The 19,315-nt window shown below is 35.3% G+C and overlaps 1 long non-coding RNA gene across 1 annotated transcript in view; it reads right to left on the reverse strand.

Moving 5' to 3' along the window:
- Positions 1–2,873: 2,873 nt before the first annotated feature.
- Positions 2,874–19,315, reverse strand: part of LOC141518404 (uncharacterized) — a 121,554-nt gene continuing 105,112 nt past the window's right edge. Inside the window, exon 5 of the long non-coding RNA XR_012477183.1 lies at positions 2,874–2,994. This is a non-coding gene — a long non-coding RNA (uncharacterized LOC141518404). The remainder of the gene's footprint in view (positions 2,995–19,315) is intronic.

Consider the following 19,315-nt stretch of genomic DNA (forward strand, 5'->3'; position numbering starts at 1 on the left):
TAGTAAGATTCAATGATGAAATAATATAACAAGGTAGCATTTATTCCAGTTTTGCAGGACTGATTCAATTTTAGGAAAACTACAAGCATAACTGACCATAAATTCAAGGAAAAAAGACTATTTTAATCAAGAATTGAAGAAAATTTTTTTTAAAAATACAGCATCTGGAGACAGCTAGGTGGTGCAGTTAGTAGAGCACCAGTCCTGGAATCAGGAGTACCTGAGTTCAAATTTGACCTCAGACACTTAATAATTACCTAGCTATGTGACCTTGGACAAGTCATTTAACCCTATTTCCTTAAATAAAATACAGCATCTAATCCTATTAAAATCATTATATAGTACAGAGAAAAATGAAAATTTTTTAAAATTATAGATAGGTTCAGTATAAAACCAAAAGTATGCAGAGATGTCCATTTATCGCCACAATTATTTAATAATTTACTAGAACTACTAGCTATAGCAATAAACAGAAGAAATGAAAGTAATGAAATTAGGCAATAAGCAACCAAACTATTCAGTCTTTGTAAACAATATAATTTGGTTAGAAAACCCTAGAGAATCATGTTAAAAGAATAGTTGCAATAAATATGTTGATAAAAATCATCAGCATATCTATATAAAACCACCAAAACCCAACAGGAAGAGATAGAAAGAGAAAGTTCATTAAAAATAACAAGTAATAATAAAATACTTGGGAGGATTCATACAAAGATAAATCCAAGGACTACAAGTATATAATTACAAAACAATATTCAACATTTAAAGAAGCTCCAAACAACTGGAAAAATAATTTCTCATGTATTGTCCAAGGCAATATAATAATAATGACAATTTTATCCATATTTAATTACTTATTTAAATGCTATAACAATCCAACTAATGAATTAATCTGGTAGAAAAGAAAGGTCAAAAATATCCAGAATATCAATAATGATAGAAAGGACAGAAGCTGTATCAAATTTCACAGTGGATAGAGCACCAGCCCTGGAGTCAAGAGGATCTGAGTTCAAATCCGACCTCAGTCACTTAATAATTACCTAGCTGTGTGGCCTTGGGCAAACCACTTAATCCCATTTGCCTTGCAAAAACCTAAAAAAAATTCAAAGTGGTATTTCAGAGTGGCAATCATCAAAATGATCTCAAATTGGCTAAGAAATAAAGTAGAAGTTCAATGTGGTAGGTATGTAATATATAGAAGCAAATTTGCCTAATATTTGATAAATCTAATTTTCTAAACCTTTAGGGACTTATTTTTAAAAAAAGTTGCTAAGAAAAGTATCAAGTAGGTTGGCAGAAACTAGGCATAGACTAACATATAATAAGTACATAAGGAAAAAATGGACATGTGATTTGGACATAAGAAGTGGTACCATAAACAAAATTAGAGAAACATACTTTTTTTCCTTGTCAGATCTATGGGGAAGAGAGTTTCTAATGACCAAATGAGAAATAGAGGGTACTATGGGAAGTAAAATGAATAATTTTGATGGTATAAAATTAAGAAGTAGTTTCACAAATGAAACCTATATAGCCAAAATTATAAAAAATGAGGGAAATTAAGAAAAAATGTATATCTGGGTTCTTTTTGCTGATAAAGCCCTCCTTTTTCAAGTATATAAGGAATTAAATCAAATTTATAAAAATAATAGTCTTTCTCCAATTGATAAATGGTCAAGGAATATAAAAACTTTTTTCCCCAGAAGAAATCAAGCTTTAAGTAAGCATATAAAAATGTTTTATATCACTATTGATTGGTAAATGACTGAACAAGTTATGATACTGTTGGACTATAAGAAATGATCACCAAAATACTCTCAGAAAAACCTTGAAAGGTGTATTTGAACTTTTGCAGAGTGAAATGAGAGAAGTAAGAAAAAGAACACTGTACTCAGTAACAGCAATAGTGTACAATAGTCAACTGTCAATGACTTAATTATTTTAAGAAATAAAAACGATCCAAGACATTTTCAAAGAACTTATTATTTTAAAAAAAAAATGCTTCCTAAAACCAGATAATGAAGTAGAGTCTGAATCCAGATGGAAGTATATTTTTATTATTTTTTTCTTGAACTTTTTTCTGGCCTTTCTTTTACAAAATGACTAATAGGGAAATTTGTTTTGCATAACATAACAAATTTCTTGTCCTCTCAATGAGGTGAAAGTACAAGATGGAGAGAATTTGGAATTCAAACTTGGAAAAAAAAGTTATAATCATTTTTACAAGTAGTTGAGAAAAATAAAATTCTAAATTTAAAAATAAAATCCAAGATAAATACTCCAAAGGGGCACAAAGCATAACTATCACATGGAAACTATAATGGTTCCTGGGTAACTCAGATTTTTAAATTCAATAAAAATAAGGATGGTCTCAATATTAATGTTTAATGTCTACCCTCCAGGTTCTGTGTCCTGGGCAATCAGCATAACAGAGGAGTCATTTTAGGGTCACTATTTTTGCAGAGCTGTAATCAGCTCCTCCAAGTCAAGGTTCAGCAAATCTAGAAATTCATGCTGAGTGTTTTAAGATTCCCCATTTGAAACAGAGAGCAAATTGTCCAAACAAAGAATCGATTTTGGCATAGGTCAAGAATAAAATAGCAAAGTAGCAATCTCTGCTGCAACAGGATTTTTAAAAAGTAAATGGACGTTCACATTCTAGTGTTCATTGCCTGTGTGTATGTGTGTGTATGTATGTATATATACATATATTTAGTATCTGCCTAGTTATATAGTATGACATTTTCATTTTTTCTCTTCCTCCTTAACTAATATCATAAAACTACCCTGTGTAATCAAGGGAACTAATAGCACTAGTCAGCAAACATAGAGAGACAAGGGAAAAGCCTTACCACTAGTTAAAACTTCTCCAGCCATGTTGTCCAGTCATTTCTATTTCTTCATGAGGCTGTGAACCACATAACAGCAATGTTATCCATTAAGTTTTCTTGGGCAAAAATACCGGAATGCTTTGCCATTTACTTTCTTCTTAATCTAGTGGATTGAGGCAAATAGAGATGAAGTGAATTGCCAGGGTCACACAGTAAATGTCTAAATTAGTATTTGAATTCAGGCCTTTCTGATTCTAGGACCAGTATTCTATGCCTTGAACCATGTTGCTGCCTTCAGGGAAAACAGGATTAAGTGACTTGTGAAAGGTCACCCAGCTGATAACATCTGAGGTCAAATTTGAACTCAGATCTTCTGACACCAGGCTCAGCACTTTACTAAGCCACCTAGGTGCATAGTTATGACCCTTATAGGGTCAGTAAGAAGTGGATCAAGTCCAGTAACATTAGCATGAGGAAGACATTTTTGTCTCTGTCACTTCCTAACCAAATGATTCTGGATAAATGACTTGACTTTATTTCTCCCTAGCAACTTCCTAGGAATGATCTAAAAGCTGAATCATCGAGAAAAGCGTGCTATTTCCAGAATGTCCTTACATTAAGATGTAAAATAAAGTCAGGAGATTCTTTCACATAGTATGAAACAACAACAAAAATAATACATTCATCCTTTCTTGGTGATGATTAGACAGTGATTTTCTAGACTGTCCTGAGAATGTGTAAGGAAATTATTTCAATGATGACTGAGTATAGAATTTACAATCAAATCTAAAGACATTTCATGGTCCTTTCTCTTTTTATCTTTGTTTGAGTTACAGTGATCTTGTGAGTTTTGTCCATGGTTTTAGGATGCAAGGAATCATGGAACAGGAAGGAATGGATATTTCATCTAGCCCATCCATCTCATTTAGCAGTTGAGGAAATTTATAGTCATCCATGTAAATGAAGGCAGGCCCTGAAGCCACATCTTCTGCAGTCATGATCACTGCCCTTTCCATTGTATCACACCATCTCCCCTAATATGTGTCCCCGGTGTGATACATATCAGTAAAATCAGGGATCCATTTAAGGTCTCTCCTCATTCCCATCCCTGACCCATGTGTATTTGGATATGGGGAAAGCATGGAAGAGAGGGAGAATTTGGCCACCATTCTTTAGAAAATGCTTAGGACAGGGTTGACTGTGGCAATTATTTCAGAGAAGGTCCTACTACATTGGCTTCCTTTGCTCTCTGAGAGCAGTAATGCAATGGGCAGAAGATATTGCCCAGTCACTGAAAAATACAGAAAAAATGAGAGTTTAATGATGAGTATGTGCTTTAAAAGTCTCCAGAGCCCAGTATTATTCCCAATGTACCACCAGGTAAATTGACACAAGAGGATACTTCCAGGGAACTTGTAGTTCTTGCATTTCCTCATTTACACATTCCCTGATATAATCTACTCAACTGAAATTGCTCTTTTCCTCTGTGACTCCTCACAACTGACATGCTGATATCCTCCATTGCCACTTGCTTAGGGTAGACTGATAAGGAAAGTTGTTTGGGGCCAAATCCAGGAGAGGGTCAGCTCTTGACATAATATACTTAGTATACCAATTGAGCTGTAAAATAAATGATGGATGGGTCAGGGATTATACAAGCTGCTGGAGTATAAAAAAAGTTGCCTTTAATTTATTTACATGGCATGCTTGCAGTTTTAGCTTAAGAATCCATAAAAATATCATATACTGCTTTAAAATTTAAACATCTTTTCATATCTGGGGACATAAACAAAATCTCTAAGATTTGAAAATCTTAAAAATTAAAAACATATCCATCTTTGCATATCTAGGGATACATAAGATTATTTGTCTTATTTGTCCCTAATATTTACTTTTCTATTGATAATGGACAGCAATAATAAATATCATGATAAAATGGCAAGGCCCTTTCCACAAGCTGCCCATACTTTTAAAGAAAATATCAATCAGATACTGACTTAAAAGTGAATGCGTTGGCTTCAATATTTGGAAGAGAAACATGAATTATCTATTGGCTCCATAAGTTCTTGCTGATCTATGCCTTTTGTCTAGCTAACATAGAAATATTTGCTGCAATGATGATTAATTGCCCTGTTCTCGGGTTTTTTCACATGAATTTCAACATTAGATATGTCATACCTGGCTCAATTCTGTGTTTGCTTCTGATGCTTTGGGACTAAGTCACTGAATAATAGCAACTACAATGAAAACCACTTATCCTTTATTAACCATGAAAACAAATCAAGTCTTATTTCATGAAAATTTATGACTTTTTATGGTTATTGCTTCTTTGAAATTCAGGTCACTGGAACTAAGATAATAAGCTCACTAGGGCTCTAAATTAATCTAAAAATGAGTCCTGTTTTGTCCCAGAAGAAGATCTGTTTTTCTTAGTATTTATTAAGGTAAATGAAAACTCTGCAGTTAGATGTCTTGGGAGGAAGCAAACATCCTGACTTGAGTTTCAGAAAAAAAAAAAAAACCCTTTTCTAGGTAGCAATAATGACACAATGATGACTTCTGAGAGCAATCCCCAGAGCTGGGGAATGGTTGAACTCAAGTGTACCAAATGAAGAGATTGGAGAACACAGTCTGAGCTGGTTGATCTCCCCATTCAGTGAGATGACTTTTGTTCTCAGATCTATGGAATGTGATCCCAAAAGTCTGAGTTGGCAAGAATAGTAGAGAAAATCACGTTCAACCCATACATTACATGTACAAATCGTGTACAACCCAAACACGCTAGTGCTTTGAAGAATGAAAATGACTGCACCAATCAACCAAATGATTGGAAGCGTGAGTTGTACAAATATGTTTGTTATAGTAGTGGTCACACTATGTAAGACATACTTCTCGCTGGCCTTTTCCAGAATCATTCATCCCAGGGTCTAGAAAGAGGAATGCTAGAGATGGTCTCACTACTGAGGGAGTCTCTTGACCTTAAGTGGTTTCAGTTCCTCCCATATCAATAAGGCAAACAGAACAAATTGACAATGCTGGGAAAGCACAATCTGTGCTGTGATAATATTCAACCACCTGGTACATTCTAAGCTGTCACTTGATGGGTAATCATAAGTATAGTCTTTCCTCTCAGACCTTCCTCTCTGTAAGTTTTTTATGACAGGAGCTTCAACAATGATCATAGCCTGCAAATTGTTCTCTAGAATCTGCTACAAGGAAGGAAAACCCACAATTTCTCCAGAAAGTTGCTTCATCATTGGGAGAGCTCAAGTCATTTACAAGTTTTGGGATTTTGTTTGGAAGGTTTTCATCTAATGAGACTAAACATGGTAACCCAATCTCTCCTCTACATGATAGCAGTTCAGATACGTATGACCAACTGTATTGTTCCATCACCCGCATTTTCTGTTCCTCAGACTAAATGCTTCTAGTTTTTTTCAACCTATCCTTAATAAGAGTGGAAGGAAATGGTTTTATATTTCTTTATTATCCTAGTTTGTAGCACAATGCCTGGTAAATGTTAGGCACTTAATAAATGCTTGTAGATCCATTGATATATAAACACTCAAGCTTCAAATACAGCTTCTTTATTTCTGTAAGCTAGAATTTATTACTATTTTCTATCAAAGGTGATTCAACACCATTACTTTGTAAAAAACAGATTTTACAAAGCTTGTTTCATATAAAATGGTTATTCTCAACCATTGAGTGCTAAGGGACAATGGATTCCCTTGTGTAATTTTTAACCTCCTTTCTACCTCTTGCTCTTTTGTGGGCCAGTGTTACTGAAATAAGAGCTCAAAGAGCTTCCTATAACGTGGTTTTAAAATTTTCAAATCTTTTGATATGCAAGCTCTTTGGTCTTTGGTGTTGGAAGTATAGAAACAATTCCTCCAAAGGAAAGAAGGGTAAATGTTAGCCAGATTTACACTTTAGCAGTAACAGATTGTTGATAGTGGAAAAGCATAAAAGAAAACATTAAATTATCTTTTTTTGTCAGTTTCTTCATGTCTTCTCTCTCTACACAACACTCTGGCACAGCTAATTTTTTTGTAGTTTTGGGTGTCCAATTAAACATGCTCTTGCTCAAAGAAACAACCATGATTTAAGGTTTCCTTTCAAATTACTAGTAGCAGGTGCCTTCCTTCTTAGAAAGATTGTTTTATATTTAAGGAATCAAATGTTCTAAACTCCTTTGTGAATACTGTTAGAATCTGGTCAGGGTCAGAATTTATTCTTTGTGAGTGATCAATAAAATATAAAATAATGGAATTAAATGTTTTCCCCTTTCTAAAAATTAAAGATAATCCCCAAAATTATCATTGACAAAGAGGGTATTACAGAAAATACTTTCATTTTTACAGGTACAAAAATAGCATCAATTTCAGTGGGAAACACTTTAAACTAAAGCATGGCAAACAAGGAGATGTTTATTCTTCTTTGAGTGAGATGAGACATGAAGTTCTTAGTGGGAGAAGCAATCTCTTTATTAAGAGATGCAGTAAGATGAAAAAAAAAAAGACAATATAAGAGCTAGAAAGGTAAAAGTAAATTTTGAACTATCATTGGCTAGTAGCACTAGCAGCTTCATCCTGAATGCTGAAAAGGTGTTGGTGGGTAAACAGAGACAACTAGAAATCATTGATTATTTTGATTATTTCAAACACTAACAAGATATTCCCTTTATGGGTATTATATATTGAAAAGTTGAAGTCAATGATCCTAGAGTCCTATCATCTTCCTAACAAACCTATAGGAAGGTACTAAACATATGGTATCTATTTTTATTTTACAAATAAGAAAATCATGGCACACAAATGTCAAACTAGATGAGAGATATAGCTAGCAAAATGAATTTGAACACACACTTGTACTGATTCTGAGACCTATAGTCTTTCAATGTAATGGATTTGATTTAGTTGTCTTTTGAATTGTTTGTTTTTTTATCTTTCCTCTCATCATAGTAACTTTTTATATTCAGACTCTTTGTTATCATTGCTGTTGCTATTTTGCTCACTTCTCCAGCCCAATTAATGACTTTTAACTGTATGTTAACATGGAGATCTGTAACCAAAGTGAAAGGGAACTTTCCAAAGATTTAAGCATTTTTGTACTGCTCCTTTCAGAGCTAATTCTGATAGATACGTTTTCAGGTCCCCCATGTTGGAAGTGATTAAAGGAGAGGTATGATATCTGCTCTACTCGTCTATGCTCTGTTCTGTGAGTGACTACAAGCAGTCTTCCCTACTCTGGCACAATGATCATTATTCTGACTTCCCTGGGGTTGTAAACTCTAGTGTTCTAGTGTTTCTCATCACAAGAGGACTGTTACTCAAGACTTCAGCCCAGACGTGTGACCAGAGTTTATATATGGGCAATGCAAGTAAGTCCTATATCCAGGGTCAGCAAAGAGACCCCCACAGTCTCAATATGATAAATTGTCTGATCCCTTTACTCTTTGTGAACTTTGAACTTTGAAAGAACTTTGAAAACTGTGTCAGTTGATTTGTTTATCTTAAATTCTGCTACTGGTTTACTGGGGTACAGACTGCTGATATGTACTCTATTCTCTCTCAGGAAGGGAATCTCTTTCTTCTAATATTCTCATTTGTTTGGGGTTGGGAAGCTATTTGAACTCATCCTTTTGCAGGTTCTGCTGGTTCAGTATTTGTATTGAGGTATTATTAATAGACATTTAGAGGGGAATTTGGGAGAGATAAAGTTCCTACCTATTCCATATAACCTTGACTTTGTCCCAGGATTCATTCATTTCCTTAATTTTATATTATCTTCTTTGATATACCTTATTTTAAAGCTTGCAGTCTAAAGAGGCTCCTTTGGAACAGAGATTTTATAAACAAAGAAAGTAGAAAAGCAGTTTAGGGAAATCAACCTTTCCTGACAATATATGAAAAAATGCAAATTCACTTCTCCAAAGAACGGAGTCATGTGGACTTTTCTTTACTTTTTAAAGGTTCTAATTTGTTCAGTAAAACCTTTGTTTTCTTAATTTCCATTTATATTTTAGTCTTTAATATATTTTATGGGTCTGTTTACTTCATATAGTTCAGATATTTTCTCTGAATATTTCATGTATGACATTTCCTTTAGAGTTATGATAGTCTATCACCTTCATGTAACAAAGTTCATTTAGTCATTGTGCAAAATATGTGCATCAATTCTATTTCCAACTTATTAAATTTCCTTTGAGAATGATAGATTTCTTGATCTGAGAGAAGTTAAAAATTAGTTCTATTGCCGGGAGACTACATTTGCTAGCAGCATCTTTTTATCTCTGTCCCCGATTTGCTATATCCTCTTGGGAAAAGTCATTAAGTCTTTCAGAAAATTTCTCTGCCTCACTCCTATTTTAGCATTCATTACGTGTTCAGTCATGTTAAATGTATCTAACTTATTTGTGTCCTCATTTGGTGTTTTCTTGACAAAGATGGGAATGATTTGCCATTTCCTTCTCCATCTCATTTTTCTGTTGAGGAAACCAAGTCAGGTAGGGTTAAATGACTTGCCCAGAGTTATCCAATTTTGAACTCAATTCTTCCAGATTGAAGATCCAGAACTCTATCCAATGTGCCAATAGTTGCACATTGCATTACCTGTCCAGCTCTGAATCAGAATTTTTAGACTGTAACAGACTTTGCAAGTCTTACAATATATTTCTTATTGAAAGCATGAAGGCCTTTTGGATACAGCTCTAAGCAAGGCAAGATAATTTCTCTGATTCATCTTGCACAGCTAACAAATTGAAATTCTTAAAGCACAGGTCAGATTGTGTTACTCCTCTGCTAAAAAAGCTTAAGTGGCTACTTATTGCCTCAAGAATCAAGTATAAATTCCTCCTCTTTCTTTCATAAGTTGGCTTTAGGAAACTTTGAGGCTTCCTAGAAGAAAACACAAAATTCTCTGACTTCAAAACTCTTTATAACCTAAGCACCTCCTACCCCTTACTTTTCTTCTTGCATCTTATTTCCTGAAACATATGACTCTAATCTTCTAGTGAATAAGACACTCCATCTTTGGGTTCTGACCATTTTCTCTGATCGTCCCCCATTCTATAATACTCTGATTTTTCTGATCTTATTATCGACCTCTCTGATTTCTTTTAAGTTTTGGAAAAAAACCCTGCCTTCTATAAGAAGCTTTTCCCTAGCCTCTTATATACAATACTTTTCCCCTTCTACTTATCGACTATTCATCGTGCATATAACATATTTGTACATCTTGTACATACTTGACAGCCAGTTGTCTCCTCCATTGGATTAAAAGCTCTTTGAGGGTAGGGACTGTCTTTTGCCTCTTTTTGTATCTCCTGCATCAGATAGTTGTGTGCTAATAATTGAATACTGATTGATTTATACTTATTGTAGCAAGTGCTAAAAGAAGACCCAAGAGTGAGTATGTAATTGAGGCTTGATGTCAACATTCAAAAAGGCCAAGTGAAAGCTAGGGGGGGAATGAATATTGACTTGCTTGACACCTACCAAAATGTAGCCCCTTAGGGATAAGCACACTGCCATCCATGAATGGAAACACCATAATTCTGTTTTCCCCTAGAAGTAAAATTGCTCCTATCATTTGGCCTACAATATTGTTTTGACCTAAATTCTGGAGATGTGCTTTAAAATTATAAAGCATAGTTTTATGACCAATCAGCAAGATTAGGGGTTTTGACTAAATGACTCCACAATTTCCTCTGATTTACAAATTTAATATACTCCTGTAACTGTACTCTGAAGAATTCCTATTCTGTTGCTGACCTTCAGGTACCCTTTTAGAATTTTGGGGGGATAGAGAAGGTTATCATTAAGTAACAAAAGAGAGTTTTCTGAATACTTCATTATTCTTAGAGAAAATTAAATCCTTTTTTAGCTATCACATTTTTATCAAGTTAATGTATTAGTAGACTATGATTTTAGAAGACTGCCTTTTCTCTTCATATTACATTAAGCAGATGAATATTTATATTGTCTGAAAATTTAATTGGCATAATTGTCCTGGTATTAGGAAAACCCAAATTCACATCCTTCCTCAGACACAATTTTTTGACCCTATGGAAGTCAGTTGACTTTCCTCTGCCTCAGTTTCTGTATCTGTAAAATGTAGATTATAATACTTCCCAGTGTTATTGTCAGGATCAAATAAGGTAATATTTGTAAAATGCTTAATACAGTTCTAAGAATGTTCTACTTACTAAATGTGTATTTCCTTTCCTCTTTTCATGAAAAGCAATAATATTTCTAAAATATTTTATTTGGAAAAAGACCTAGCCTATTTCATGGAAGACCTAGGTTCTAAATTTCAAATTTTCCAGTAACTAAAAGTCATTCTGTTTGACCTATAGGGATGAACATCATCTGGACAGCAGGGGATTATAATAGATGATCTCTACCAATTTTTAAATTCTGTGACTCAAACTTAGACTATCTGGAAGCTTAGGAACTTCCTCTGCTCCTCCACTTAAAACTTAATCTAACTAAAACAAAGTATTTAAGAAGTGGAAGAGGCCTAAAATGCCATATTTCACAGCCAGTACCTGGCCTGAATCTTTCTAAATCCTACCTTAAACATAGTTGCTTAATTTTTATTTGAAGCCCTTTGTTGGAGATAAACCAGTCACCTCTGTATGCTAATAAATGAATAAATTAATAGAGATTCAATTCAGCTCCAAAATACACAAAAATAATAAATGAATATTTGATAAAAAATCAAAGTAAAATAAAAATAACCCAAATTATCAAGAGAAGCAGGAAATAATTGAATAGTCAAAGCAAGATGAATATTCAATGAATGCAAAATTGAAGAAAAGACTCAGAATATAATTAAGCTTCAAAAAGCAATTAACACATTCACATTAAATGGACTGATTTGGAAGATGGAAGAAATTGAAATCTTAGAAAAATCAGGATTCCAGAGACATAAGAAATGAGTATGTAAAGAAAAAGGAATAGATACAATAATTGAGGATCTGATTAAATAATTTTTTCTAGAGTACAGGTATAGGTAATCCTCCCCAAGTAGTAAAAATAAATAAATCTCAAAACCACAGCAACTAGCAAGAGAAATCTCCCCCCCAAATAAAATGTAATTAATGAATTTCAGAATTAACAGATTTTTTTGAAGTTTTGAGAATGAAGAAAACGATCATTTGTTTAAAAGTGTGCACGAGGACCATCATTGGAGACCTCAGAAATGTAGGAAAGACATAAAGGAATACAAAACTGAATAAAAGCTTCCTAGTCAAACTGCTCAGAGAGTTATGAATGTTGGAAATATGCATACCCTTCTGAAGACAAAACCACCAAAGAAAGCTCAAAATATTTATTTATATAAGCCTACTATTAAAACAAAGATGAATAAAAATCAATATTCCAAGTAAGTAGGATTCAAAGATTTACCAATAAATTCTTTAAATTTATAGCATTTTAAAGTTATTACTACCAATGCTTAAAATGAAAAAGAAAAGTTAAAAATACAGTGTTATAAATAAAATTTCACTTTATTTCACTTTTTTTAGGGTATTTTTGGTAAGGCAAATGGGGTTAAGTGGCTTGCCCAAGGCCACACAGCTAGGTAATTATTAAGTGCCTGAGACCAGATTTGAACCCAGGTACTCCTGACTCCAAGGCCGGTGCTTTATCCACTCTGCCACCTAGCCGCCCCTTTATTTAACTTTTAAGAAGGAAAAGATATCAGCCTTAAATAGAAAACTCATAATTAAGAAAAATGGAGGCGGAGTGGAGCCAAGATGGTGGCATGAAGGCAGCATTTCCTGGGAATCCTTATCCCCCAAATGCCAAAATAAACAAAGGATGACTAGCCATGATTTAGAGGGGCAGAACCCATAGAAAGACTGAGTGATGACTCTTCCCAGCCTAAGACAACTTAGAAATTCCGTGGAAAATGCATGTTTCACCACGACTGGGGGCTGAGGAAAAAACCTTGGTGCAGAGCAGCCCAACCCAGCACCGGTGACAGAATTCTGCTACACCAGAATGAGTGTAGAGTGAGGAACACTGGCTGCAGAATCTGCAGCAAGAATCTGGAGAAAGCAGCCTGCACCCCCAGAGACAGTAAGGGAAGACTGCAGAAATTTCTTTGCTCTCCCTCTAAGTAGGACTCTTCTATTTGCCTACACTTAGATATTGCCATTTGGGCTTCCATACTAAGATAGAAGGATACATCCCTATAGAGCCCTAGGGCAGAAGAAATTATTGGGACCATCTACTTATCAATGCACAGGCAAGAGAGCATAAGACCTTTCCCAGTGGAGTACCCCCCCCCAAAAAAGTCCAAAGCCTTGAAAGTGCTTTCTTGGGCTGAGGATATGAGTAAACAACAGAAAAAGAAGAATTGGAAAATAGAGAATTACTTTCATCCCATGGAAGATCAAAACACATTCTCAGATGATGACAAAAATGGAAGCTTCCATATCCAAAACCCCCAAGAGAAACAGAAAATGGACTCAGAGTATGGATGAGCTCAAAAAAGACTTTGAAAAGCAATTAAGGGAGATGGAGGAAAAATTGGGAGGAGAAATGAGAGCCATGCAGAAAAAAAATCATGAAAACCAAATCAAAAGCTTGGTGAAAGATATACAAAAAATACTGAAGAAAATAATATGTTAAAAATTAGTTTAGGCCTAATGGAAAAAAGAAAAAGACAAATGAGGAGAAAAATGCCTGAAAAAGCAGAATTGGCCAGCTGGAAAAGGAAATTAAAACAAAAAGCTCTCTCAAGAAAATAACTCCTTCAAATGCAGAGTGGAACTAAAGGAAGCTGATTAATTTGCAAGAAATAAGGAAGAAATAAAACTCTTCAATAAAAAAGCCAGAAATTAGAAGAATATGTAAAATATCTCATTGGAAAAACCAACTGACCTCAAAAACAGATCCAGAAGAAATTATTTAAAAATTATTGAGCTACCAGAAAACCATGCCCAAGAGAAGAGCCTAGACTTCATTTTTCAAGAAATAGTACAGCAAAATTGCCCTGACATCCTAGAAGCAGAGGGTAAAATAGAAATTGGGGGAATTCACTGATCACCTCCTGAAAGAGATCCCAAAATAAAAACTTTCAGGAATATTATAGCCAAATTCCCAAACTCCCAAATCAAAGAGAAAATTTTAAAAGCAGCCAGAAACAAACAGTTCAACTATGGAGGCTCCATAGTCAGGATTACATAGGATCTGGCACCATCTACATTAAGGGCTCACTGGGATTGGAATATGATATTCTGGAAGGCAAAAGAATTTGGTTTACAACTGAGAATAAACTACCCAGAAAAACTGAGCCTCCTCTTTCAGAGGAAAAGATGGACTTTCAATTAAGTAAGGGACTTTCAATCTTTCCTATTGAAACGACCAGAACTGAATGGAGAGTTTGCTCTCCAAGTACAGGATTCTGGTGAAACATAGAGGGGGTGGAAGAGAAGGTCGAACTATGAGGAACTTAATGATGTTGAACTCTTTGTATTCCTGCATGGGAAAACGATATTGATAACTCATATGAACTTTCTAATTTATAAGAGCTGTTAGAAGTATCATATATAGACAGGACATAGGAAGGAGAAGAATATAATGGTATAATATAGCAAAAAGATGGAGTCAATGGGTGAAAAAGGAAAGTACTAGGAGCAAAGAAAAGGAGAGGAAGAAGAAGCCAAGCAATTTCACATAAGTCAAGAAAAAGCTTTTTCAATGGGGTGGAAAGGGGGAAGGCAAGGGGGAATGAGTGAGCCTTCATTCTCATCAGAAATGGCTCAGAGAGGAAATAACAGATACACTTAATAGGGTGAGGAAATCTATCTTATCCTAGAGAAAATTAAGAAGAAAAGGATGGGATAAGGGGGGATGGGGAAGGGAAGGGGGGATAGGTGATAAAGGAAAGGGAAGATCGGGGGAGAGGGTACTCAGATTCCAAACACTTTTGGACAAGGCCAGGATGAAAGGAGAGAGAGAGAGAGAGAGAGAGAGAGAGAGAGAGAGAGAGAGAGAGAGAGAGAATAAATGAGAGTGGGGAGAAATAGAGTGGAGGTACAGCTAGTAATAGCAACAGTGGGAAAAATATTGAAGCAATTTCTCTGGTGAGCTTATTGATAAAGAAAGCAACTCACCCCAGAGACAGAGCCATTGGAATCTGAACACAGACTAAAGTACAATTTTCTCTCCTCTCCCTCTCCCTCTCCCTCTCCCTCTCCCTCTCCCTCTCCCTCTCCCTCTCCCTCTCCCTCTCCCTCCCCCTCCCCCTCCCCCTCTCCTCTCCTCCCCCTCCCCTCCCCTCCCCTCCCCTCTCCTCTCCCTCTCCCTCTCCCTCTCCCTCTCCCTCTCCCTCTCCCTCTCCCTCTCCCTCTCCCTCTCCCTCTCCCTCTCCCTCTCCCTCTCCCTCTCCCTCCCCCTCTCCCTCCCCCTCTCCCCTCCCCCTCCCCTCCCCTCCCCTCCCCTCCCCTCTCCCCTCTCCCTCTCCCTCTCCCTCTCCCTCTCCCTCTCCCTCTCCCTCTCCCTCTCCCTCTCCCTCTCCCTCCCCCCCTCCCCCTCCCCCTCTCCTCTCCTCTCCTCTCCTCCCCTCCCCCTCCCCCTCCCCCTCCCCCCCCTCCCCCTCCCCCTCCCCTTCCCCCTCTCCCTCTCCCTCTCCCCTCTCCCCCCCCCTCTCGCTCTCTCTCTCTCATCTTCTTGGGAGGTAGGGGTTTTATGTTCACTCTTATAACACATTCCATTTACATCAATGTATGGCATGGAAACTATGTCGAGACTATCAGACAGCTTTGTGGTGGGGGCGGGGAAGGGAGGTAAAAATGGAAGAATTCAGAGCCTGGCAAAGAATGCTGGATACATATTACTGTTGTATATAATTGGAAAGCAATAAGATGTTAACATGTTAAATAAAAGGGAGATGAATATTTTGGAAGCATCAGTAATGATGTTATTTAAAGACAAAAAATACATTCAATTTATTAAATAGACTTGGCAGTATAAGAGCTATAGAAGAAGAAAGCTTGTACTCCAGAAGACATCAAAAATCATTTTGGGGAAAAAAGAAACTGCCAGATGACAATGCAAATTAGATTTATAAACATTAGAATGAATGACTTTAATTAATCTATTCCAGCGATAGTGGTTAAAAGATCTAATTTTTTGAGAAAAACTAATATTTTCCCTGGTTAAATATAAAGCGGGCTTTGATATTCATTTTCAACTCTTCAAGTTCCAAATTCTCTCCCTTCCTCTCTTCCCAATCCCCTCTTTAAGACTAGCAATTTTATACATTATACATGTGTAGTCAAGTAAAATATTTCCATAAAAGTCATGGTGTGAAAGAAAATATACATTACAAAAATCAAGAAAAGTAATGCAAAAAAGTATTGTTTTGATTCAAAGGATTTAACTTGTAAAAAGTTTTAAAAAATTAAAATTCCTTTAAGGCAATAAATTGAGTACAGAAACATAAATAAAATAAAACTGAGATATTGTTCTAAACTATATCATGGAAGTGAAAGTTGAAAATAAAAAAGGAGACTGGCAATAATGATATTAAAAAGTCCAAGAAACTGGACTAAAACAAAAGCAAAGGTTTAGCAATTAAGAACTGACTTCCTGCAGGAGAGTTATAGAGTTAGAAGGTATATACAATAAAATTGTGAATGGACAATAAGGAAGAGGACAAAGAGTATCAGAGAAAATTTATTTCTCTTTCTGTGAAATTATTTGAGTTGTACTTTGTTCAGTTTTTAATAATGAGAGAAATGATTTTTAATAATAGATAATATATATAAATTTGTTTGAAGCTCTCTATTGAAGCGAAGCCAATCATCTCCCTAACCTAATAATTGAATGGGATAAATTAACAAACCTTATAATTAAGCCCTAAAGTTAAACTTTGCAAAGTTATTTACATATGTTACAGTACACAGGCACACATGCACAAACACTCATACATATGTGAGCGATGAAGAATTATTATGCCCATTTTCCATATCGGGAAACAGGGATGATCTGGGGTTGGGCTTGGGGTTGATTTGCACTGGATTATATAGTAAGAGCCTCTGAGACAGGATTTGTTCAGATTTAAGTATTGTGCTATACCTGATGCTTCACCTTTATCTCTTTAGCAACATATTGGGAGAGACAGAAGATAAATGTGTAAGGGATTGTCATTGGGGAAATTTTTTTGAAGGACAGAAAAGTCAAACAGAATCAAGGTAATAAATAGAGGACTTTGTACTTACCAAGTAAAATCTTATCTTTGGAAACTGAAGAAAAGGAGGAGGTAAGGGACAAAGATGCAGTTTTTGAGATATGTAAAAGTATAAGTCAGATGGTAGAACTCATCTATGGAAAGTGGAAAGTAAGGTCATGTAGTAGGAGAGAAGGGTGTGAAGACAAGCTTGGGAGCTTGGAAGAAAAAGGATAAAATTTTGAAATAAGAGTTATAAAGAGGGTGATAAAGTTTATCAGAGATGCAGTAAAATTTTTGGCATTTGAGGGGGGCACTATCATGTCTGAGAAAACTATTTTTTTAATGAATTCAGTTAAGATTTCAGTATTACTCTACCTTGATAGGGTTGACCCAGGCTTGAAGTTTAGCAAACACATGATTAGGAAGGGAAGAGAAAAGTGTCTTCAATTACTTTCAGAATCCATATATTTTATTGTTAAAAAAATAAATGTTAAATCAGAATGGACTCATGGGAGGAAGCCAGAGAAACAGGTTAGGCAACAGTTAAACATCAAAGGTCAAGATAAGAAAAGATAGGTTTAAAAGGTTTAAAAGGAATGAAGATGTGCGATAAATATAGTTATGTAAAGATTAGGATGAGATAGGGAAATTTCAATTTATAAACACTTAGAGAGAAAGATTAGTCATAATAATAATGCAGAAGGTGTGACTACCTCTCTTATTAGGTGAGGTTGAGAGAATCTAGATTTTATGAGATATGAAAAGACGAGGCTTTTCAAAGGGTTATGAGTTGATATTTTTTGCAAGGGAATGCGGTTAAGTGGCTCGCCCAAGGCCACACAACTGGGTAATTATTAAATGTCTGAGGCCTGATTTGAACTCAGATACTCCTTACTCCAGGACCGGTGCTCTATCCACTGTGCCACCTAGCCACCACCTATCAGTTGATTTTTTAGAGTACTCTATTGCATTTTAGGAAAGACAATGACAAGCAGTAGTGGTGTTTTCAAAGGAAGGCAATCAAGGCCTGATATTGTTGAGCTCATTGAAGAATGAGAAAGCCCTGTCTTGGTGATAACTGGATCAAAGAAAAAGTGAATCTTGAATATAAAGTAATAAAATGAAAAGTTCTAAATTTAGAACCAAAGGAAGAAATACATATATATGTATATACACAAGCATGCATATATATGAAAAAACTGTTAAACTAGATACATAAGTTAAAAAATAAAATTGAATGGGATAATGGGAATGCCTATCAAATTGTTATATATATAATATATATATACACATATATATGCACATACATATGTTTGTGCAGATATTATGTGATGTATTCATATTAATTCACTGATACATGAATGGCTGTAAAACATTCTTAATTTTCATGTTAAAAGTAATTGTTTAGGGGTGGCTAGGTGGCACAGGAGACAGAGCCTTGGCCCTGTAGTCAGGAGTACCTGAGTTCCAATTCAGCCTCAGACACTTAATAATTACCTAGCAGTGTGGCCTTGGGCAGGTCACTTAACCCTATTGCCTTGCAAAAAGCCTAAAACAAAAACCTAAAGTAATTTTTATATAACTATGTATATTAAAATAATTTTATATAAATATGTAAATATACATGTATACAATCACACTTTAAACATAAAAATATTTTAATATATCTTAAAATGTATAGGAATAGATATTAGAAGCACATTTTCATTGAAAAAGAAATCTTCTATTTTCCTCTAGTAATAGTTTATTGCTTTCTCGGCAATTTATAGTTTTGGGGGGTTCCCTAGAGAACTGAGACTTTAATTAAATCTGCCAAGATGGAATAGACAGTTTGTAACTAAAGTGGGATCTGAACCCAGGTCATCTGAAATTTAATTCCACTCCCTATCCCTTATGTGCAGCTTCTTTTCTTTTACATTGATTTTATATTATGATTTTGCTTGTTAAGTTTGCTACATTATTCTAACCTGTCCAAGATATTTTGTGTCCTGAATTTTCCTTTTCCATACTGTCTCATAATATTCTCTCTTACCTTAGATACTTCCTACCTCTGTGCTCCTGAGCAAATCATTTAAATTTTATAGGTCTTAGTTTCTTCAACTGAAAATGTGGATAATAATCACAAAACTCTCAGGTTTATTGTGAAGAACAAATAAGGTGCTATTGGCAAAACTTATTCCAGTTCTTCTTCCCCATTTAATGCTTAATAATTGCCTATTCCCCTTCTCTACATGTATGTAAATGGACACACATGCATGTATCTACATGCAAACATTGGATTTCATTTCAAAAAA

Source organism: Macrotis lagotis, chromosome 3 (genome assembly GCF_037893015.1).
Source record: "Macrotis lagotis isolate mMagLag1 chromosome 3, bilby.v1.9.chrom.fasta, whole genome shotgun sequence".
Lineage (NCBI taxonomy): Eukaryota > Metazoa > Chordata > Mammalia > Peramelemorphia > Peramelidae > Macrotis > Macrotis lagotis.